The sequence below is a fragment of the Colossoma macropomum genome, unplaced genomic scaffold (genome assembly GCF_904425465.1).
Source record: "Colossoma macropomum unplaced genomic scaffold, Colossoma_macropomum, whole genome shotgun sequence".
Taxonomy (NCBI): Eukaryota; Metazoa; Chordata; class Actinopteri; order Characiformes; family Serrasalmidae; genus Colossoma; species Colossoma macropomum.
The window spans coordinates 76070-84585 of record NW_023495967.1 but is presented as its reverse complement, the minus strand read 5'-3'; positions in this window follow the sequence as shown (position 1 = coordinate 84585).

Here is an 8516-nt window from a genome sequence, read left to right as displayed (position 1 = left end):
AGGACTCAAGAAAGAGAGCCAGGGTCTCAATGGGATCACTTTCATTTAAACAGCCAAAATAAAGTGAGATGTACGTGACCAAACGCTATCATACTCCAATAACGCCTCTTCACTGCTTCTTCACATCATAATTATTTCCATTACCACAAATATTACAATATGACTCTTCAGTACTTGGGACGTTTATGAAGTATGCATGATATGAAGACAAAACTTAGAGACAGCAAGTACGTGTCTACTCTTCTCTTCATTCCTGTGTGGGCTAACTGGTAAATTCCATGTGCTGCGACCCCCCATTTTGTCAAGGGCGCTGTGGCATTGAAACATTGAACTGGTGACGGAAGTATAAAGAACGAGGAACACACAAATAGAGCTTTTGAAGCCATTTTTACTAAAATCAAACCACAGCAAAAACATTGTTCTATGATATCTGGAGTAAAAAAAATCAATTTGAGTAATTCCACAGAAATTTTCTACAGCAAAGTAACACTACAGAAAACGTCCAACATCAACCTTATCTAAATATTACATGGCTGTTGAAGTTACTTTCAAGCATCACAAACCTACAAATATTTATAGACGCCATATAAACAGACTAACAGAGTTCTTTAACATTACAAACCTGATGGTGATGTGGTTATGAACGCAAATGGCTTTTTTTCTCTGTGTCTCACACTCAGGTTCCTCATCGCCCTCAGCGGCACTCCCAGAATGTCCATCTGTCTTTAGCTGCTCTGCTGTGCCCCCACTAAATATGGGGTGCGTGCACTGCTGCAAGTCACCCTGCAAAGCCTGAAATAATAATTCAGAGGCATCAGCTCAGATTTCATGGGACTTTTTTGTACCACATCATACTTCTTTACAATTTAATGTCACAAGCACATTCTTAAAAAAAGGTCCGCCTCAAGGTTTAGGTCTCAAATGTAAAATCAACATTATACTGATGAAAATATGATTACAGTATTACAGTGCCAGCTCTACCCAATAAGCAATATAGGCAGCTACGTAGGGCCCCACAACCACCGGGGGTCGCCCTAACAACTTCCAGGGTATTACTGTACCATTATGTTGTCTAAGATGCTCGAGTGAGGAGGAAAAAGTGATTAATTGTGTCTCAAATCATACACACTTGGAGCCAAAATCCATCCTGTGAAACTACTGTCACAGACCAGTGTTTATTCTAGCATCTTATTTACCCGCCTTATTTCCCCACTTATCTGACTGTTCCTCGCTGATCCCTTTCTCTGCCACTACGCACCCTTTAACTGCTGCTGCACTCAGCACTTTAACTTAAGACACATACTTTGCACAATGTAAAGGTTACAGGTATGACTGTGTGTGTGTGTGTGTGTGTGTGTGTGTGTGTGTGTGTGTAAGTGAGTGATGGTAGGAATGCATGTTTTATTTTTTTGTATTTTATTTTTTATTGTATTTTATTTTATATTTATTTTATTTTATTTTATTTTATTCACTACATGTAAATGTCTGTCTGATACTGTGCACTGTGTGCTTCTGTAACCAAAAGCAAATTCCTTGTATGTGTAAGCATACTTGGCCAATAAAGCTCGATTCTGATTCTGATTCTGATTCTAAATCTAACTTCTTTCTTTTTCCGACAGCGCACATGCATATGAAAGAGTAACGTTCACATCAAACAGTGAATCACTTAAAACGTGAGAAGGAGCTGCTACAGGAGGAAAAAGAAAACATACTACCTAAATATATAGAAATTAAAGCATTTATAATGGTAAAAAAGTAACACTGGCTCCCGAGTGACCCAACCGTCTAAGGTTGGCCCTATCATCAGGAGATCGCGAGTTCGATCCCTGGTGATGCTACAGCCATCCGTAGCCGGGAGTCCAAGAGAGCACAATTGGCCTCGCTCTCTCTGGGTGGGTAGGATGGCCCCTCCTTCTCCCTCCCCTGTGTTAGCCTTCACCCTCCTAGCGTTGATAGCATCGTGTGACTGGGGGAGTCCTAACTAACGGGTGGAATTGGAGACGACTAAATTGGGGAGAAAAAAAAAAAAAAGCAACACTATCACCACTACCACCAATGTTAGCTGGGTAGGTAGGAAATACTGCATTGTGAGACCGACCCCTAGATCCAGATGGCTAAGAATGATATTTAAAACGTTTCTCTCTCTCTCTCACACTCTTTCACTCTCTCTTCTTTCAAAATCAAATGTACTACTCTCTCTAACAACCCTTTTCTGTCACAACTTAATAAAAATGCATAGATCCCTATAATCTACTGAGAAAATTAGATCAACAGACCCAGGAGAGTAAATCTAAGGAATGCAGTGATCCAGATGACATTGCAGAATAAATTATAACATAGCCACTCAGTAAACGCATTGAGATTAGATCCTGCCTCATCATTTGATCAGGAGAGAAAATAAGGGGGCATCTTACCCTGGGGTGACAAAGTGACCCTATATGTTTATTCATTTCTTTATTCATGCATTTCTGTCCCTTTTCTGTTTATGATTTTACTCTGTAACGTGTTGCTTTGAGTTTACTTGATTCAAATGAGTTCCACATGAGTGAAATCAATCACATCAACACAATATATGTTACATCTGCACAATTTCCTTTGCCAACAATAATTGTGTTGATATAATACATTTCCTTCATGTGGATTTCCTGTCTTATTTATGCTTTTCTCTTCTCATTCATTTGTTATATTGGTTTATTTATTTGGTCACCTCTGCGTCTCCATACACTGCCTAGTTTCTCGCTGCAGCTAAACAGCAGCTGTGACGTGATTGCGTAACCAGCGCGTTTCACAAAGTGAAAGTAAACTTCATTTTTCTTTCTAGCTTTTTATGAAGACAAACAGCGCAACGTTTAAGTCAACAATTTACCGTTTAATTGTTGATTTTTCTTCTCAGGAAAGGAGGATGAAAAGTAAGTGATTTATACGGTTTACACTTTAAGACACTAAATGCTCCACTGATAAAACCTGTAGGCTAAACCAAGTTTTTAAATCTGTTATCCAGAGAGGGACAACCCTTTTGTAGAACGACAGTGAGCCTAATCATACTGACCAGAATTTGATTCAGAACTCGCCCTTTCACTACCGCTCCTTCTGTTATAAACCAAGCAGCAGCGCTGGCCTGAACAGAATTAAACAGCAGAGTAGATGAAGGAGAAAATACATCTGCATTAACAAGGCTTTACATGAATAGTGTACACATTACACTGTAGCTGATCTACTTATAAGAAAGAAATGGCATATAAAGTAATCTATAATACAGTTTGTGATTTTGCCCTGTCTGTGTGCCATTTCCCTACCAAAAGAGTTCTGTTAATCCTGAATGAGTCTGAAATAGACAAGGAAATTTGGGCACAGTTTACGAAAAAATCAGACGAAAGCTGCACAGAGTTTCCACAGAGGAAAGTAAAGAAGAAATTAAAGCTGTTGTGAAGTTCTGCACTTTTGCACTTCAGACGTTGAAGCTGCACTGAAAGGTGTTCCCGGTAAGAAACTCCAATACAGGTACTAATTCCTAAACACCTACACCTCATTAGCTTTTAACCATTCACTAAAATGTGCTTCATTTCTAGAAAACAAGCCTGCAGTTCTGGTGGTGCTCCATTAAACATCAGAACCAGACAGATTTGGAAAAGACAGCGGCAGATCTGAAACCAGAGATAATATATTCATAGTGCACTGTGGTCAATAATGAGGATAAACAATTACAGGAATACCATAAGAAAGAACAGGTCTGGAGTGAAGTCACTGAATTTCTCCAATCTTTGGTATGTTTATCTTTTGCATAATATGTTAAAAATATCCTCATCATTGAGAAGGTCCACTGTCATTTTGGTAGGCAAGTTGCAACACATTGTCTCGTCACAGTTGCTGCAGCTACAACCCTGCAGGTAGAGGAAGTCCAAGCAAAATAAACCAGAATGATTGCAAAAAATTATTGCAAATTTTCCATTCCGCATTGAATGGTGCAGCAGTCACATTCAGGCATCTTATGCATAGAGTGGAAATTTTGAATAAGAAGCCGACAGCAACCTCGTTATATATACACACAGCTAAGAGATACTTTGCAAGATCAATTATACAGTTTATCTCAATAAATGAATCCTTAATTTTGAATTACCTTTAATTTTTTTATTTTATATAAACCTACCAATAAACTTTCTCTTGGAAATGTTTCATGAGCGGCACAGCAGAACTATAATCAGCCACTGGAGCTGTAGGACTGTTGAACAAGTCACAATGGCTGATCTAATTCTGTGTCCCAAACTATGCACTTCTATACTTCATCTTCTACACTAATGAGTGGAATTCTAATGATGCAGTTCTGTTTTTTACAGAGAATTTAGCGTGCCAGTTATACCTTTGCTGGATTGGTTATGGCTTCTGCTGGATTGGTTTGTGGCTTTGCTGGATCGGTTATGACTTTGCTGGATTGGTTATGGCTTTGCTGGATTGGCAATGCTTTTATTCGATTGGTTATGCTTTTGCTGGATTGGCAATGCTTTTACTTGATTGATTATGGCTTTGCTGGATCGGTTATGGCTTTGCTGGAGTGGCAATGCTTTTGATGGCTTGGTTTGTGGCTTGGCTGAATTGGTTATGCTTTTGCTGGTTTGGTTATATGATTGCTGGATTGGTTATGGCTTTGCTGAATTGGTTATTATTTTGCTGGATCGGTTATGGCTTTTGCTGGATTGGTTATGGCTTTGCTGGATTGGCAATGCTTTTGTTCGATTGGTTATGCTTTTGCTGGATTGGTAATGCTTTGCTGGACCGGTTTGTGGCTTTGCTGAATCGGTTATGCTTTTGCTGGATCGGTTATACCTTTACTGGATTGGTTACGGCTTTGCTGGATCAGTTATGACTTTTACTGGATTGGTTATGGCTTTTGCTGGATCAGTTATGTCTTTACTGGATCAGTTATGGCTTTGCTGGATTGTCAATGCTTTTGTTGGATTGATTAGGTCTTTGCTGGACCGGTTATGCTTTTACTGGATTGATTATGCTTTTACGGGATTGGTTATGTCTTTGCTGGGTCGGTTATGCTTTTGCTGGATCAGTTGTGCCTTTGCTAAATTGGTTATGTCTTTGCTAAGTGAATTATACCTTCTTTATCTCATAAAAACTGCCACTGCACTGCCAAATGAATTGGAAGTTACCCACCAAAATGGTGGCAGTGCAATTGTATGATGTTATCGGAATAATTTGAATATCTGAATTCTGAACTCTGTACATGTGTGTAAGCTAATATTCTTTGATGGTCATGTCTGCAATTCAAGCATTTTTTTCCTTCATCAGGAACCATCAAAAAGCATAAGTAAGTGATAAAATTAAACTATTGTATTGTGTTGTTTTTAGGTAGAAACACAAGAAATAGGACACCTGTACAAATGTCTCTATTACACCTGCATTTTAGCTAATGCTGTAGCATTTTGAGAACTGTACATTTATATATTGTTTTCTTTTTTAATCTGACAGGGCAGAACGTGAGACTCAATAATAAAGGTACTTTATTTCTCTTTTCTATTTTTGTGCGATCAAAGAACAACGCTTTAGTCCAAAACCTCCAAACTCCAAACAATCATAAAATAATGTCTTAGATATCAGACAACATATTAATAACCATTTCATGTAATACTTTTCTATGAAGGACCTTTTAGAGACATTAAACTCTTCAGACGTCTGGTTCCTATCACTACCACTTTGAACGCTTCTGGCTCTCTAAGTTTCTCTAGAATGGAGCATTTCACATCAGATCACTCTGAACTATTTACTTATGCATGTTTGATGTCTACAGTTTTCTTTATTCATTTTGCATTAGAAATAATGAAGATAACAAGTTATGGAAGTAATAGGCTTATAATATACAACTCCAATTCCAAAAAAGGTGGGATGCTGAGAAAAATGCAAGTCTCATAGACCCAAATTTTATTCACAATAGAACATAGAACACATTATCAGAGACATTTTATCATTTAATGAAAAAACATGAACTCGTTTAGAACTTGATGGCAGTAACGCATCTCAAAAAAAGGCTGAAAAAGTATAAATAAAAACAGCTGGAGGGGCAATTTGCAACTAACTCACATGACTGGGCATAAAAAGAACATTTTAGAGAGGCAGAGTCTCTCAAAAGCAAAGATGGGCAGAGATTCACCAATCTATGTCTAAAAATTGTGGAACAACTTCAGAAAAATGTTCCAAGTAAAATTGCAAAGACTTTGGACATCCCACTATCTAGAGTACATAATATCATCAAAAGATTCAGAGAATCTGGAGAAATCCCTGTACGCAAGGGAAAAAGCTGATAATCAATATTGGATGTTCATGATCTTTGGGCCCTCAGGCGGCACTGCACTGAAAACAGGCATGATTCTGTACTGGAAATCACTGCATGGGCTCAATTCCAGAAATCACTGTCTGTGAACACAGTTAGCCATGCAATCCACAAATGCAAGTTAAAGCCAAAGCTCATTTAAAATGGACTGAGGCAAAGTGGAAAGCTGTTCTGTGGTCAGATGAATCAAAATTTGACATTCTATTTGGATGCTATGTCCTGTGGATTCAAGAGGAGAGGGACCATCCAGCTTGTTATCAGTGCATACTTCAAAAGCCTGCATCTCTGATGGTATAGGGATGGGAGAGGCAATATCAATGCTGAACAGTATATCGAGGTTTTAGAACAACATATGCTCCCATCCAGACAGCGTCTCTTTCAGGGAAGGCCTTGCATATTTTTAGCAAGACAATGCTAAACCACATACAGCATCCATCACAACAGCATAGCTTTACAGAAGAAGAGTCTGGGTGCTGAAACTGCCTGCCTGCAGTCCAGACCTTTCACCAGTAGAAAACATTTGGCACATCATGAAACAAAAAATCTGGCAAATAAGACCCAGGACTGTTGAGCAGCTATAATCCTACATCAGACAAGAATGAGACAATATTCCTCTCCCAAAACTCCAGCAGTTGGTCTCCTCACTTCCCAGACATTTACAGACTGTTAAAAGAAGAGGGGATGCTACACAGTGGTAGACATAAGATGCGTTGCTGCCATCAAGTTCTGAGTTAATGTTTTTCATGAAATGGTAAAATGTCTCACTTTCAACATCTGATATGTGTTCTATGTTCTATTGTGAATAATGTATGGGTCTATGAGATTTGCAAATAATTGCATTTTGTTTTTATTTACATTTATTTACATTTTGCACAGCATCCAACTTTTTTGGAATTGATATTGTATTACCAGACACTTATTATTGTTATTATTATTCATACATTAATTTTGAATAATAATAAGAGATCATGGGAACAGATCATGGAGAAATACATTAAATGGTAAAATCATAAACAAACACAGTAAATATTAAGAACAAACTGTGTTATGCTACTTCATGAATAAATAATGAAACTGAATTAATTCAGTAGTTACTGTCTAGTAGGGGTGCAGGAAAAAATCGATTCTGAATCGATTCACAAATGTCAAAAATCGATTTTCTAAATATTTAATTTATAACATAACGTCGACGGAATGCAAAAGGCGGAACTTGGAAGTGTGGAAGTGCAGTGCCCAGACAGTCTGTGGCGGCACATAACAAAAACACCACTGGATGAGCAAGAAATCCGACTGACAGCCTCTGCATTAAAAGCCAGGTTAGATCCGGAGTCACAACCCAAATGTTTAGAAGAGCCATTTTGTCCTTTCAACAAAAATCAAACCACCTTGGGAGCCACAACATTTGATGTCCAGCATGTCTCAGTATGTGCTGATGTCCTAGTATAGGCTAAACAATATAAACGAGAGCACAGACTTACTTCTCTCTGCTTTAAGCTTTAGCTACAGCCACTTTCCTCCCATCTCCGCCAGAAAACTTTTCCTCAGAAGTAGATTAGTTTCTTGTAAAATGTTCGACTGTTTTACGAGGCTGAAGCCGCTTCTTGTTCTAATTTACCCGTTCCACCTTAAATTCTTACTGAGGCGCCGAATGTAAATGCGGCACCATTTAAGGTGGAATGGGAGAATTCGAAAGAGAAGCGACTTCAGCTTCGCCACTTTTTAGTGTGTGACAGTCTCTCTTTGCAGATTTAACGTACCAGGAAACCAACTGCGGTGCTTATAAATGCGAATAACGCATCGTTGCTATGTGACTTGCAGTCTGCACGTCGCGTCTCAAAGATACTTTACTGACACAGTGACCCCCCCGCCTCTACAACGAGACCAAAACCGAAGTTATAAAATCACTAAAGAAAACGGGTAGAATAGCTGTAATGTGCTGTGTGGACATCCATTACCACTGGATCTTATTTCCCCGTAACTGCGCATTTTATCGCAGATGAGTAGCAGCAGCTTCACGTGCTCCAAACAAGAGCAGTGAATGAGAGCCTCCTAGTTCACTTGTCACATCACTTCCATTTGATTTATTAAAAAAGATATTGGAAGTAAATTCATTATGGATCATTACAAATACTTTGCTTTAAAAGTACCAAGTCACTTTAAATAACAATAACACTGAGTCACT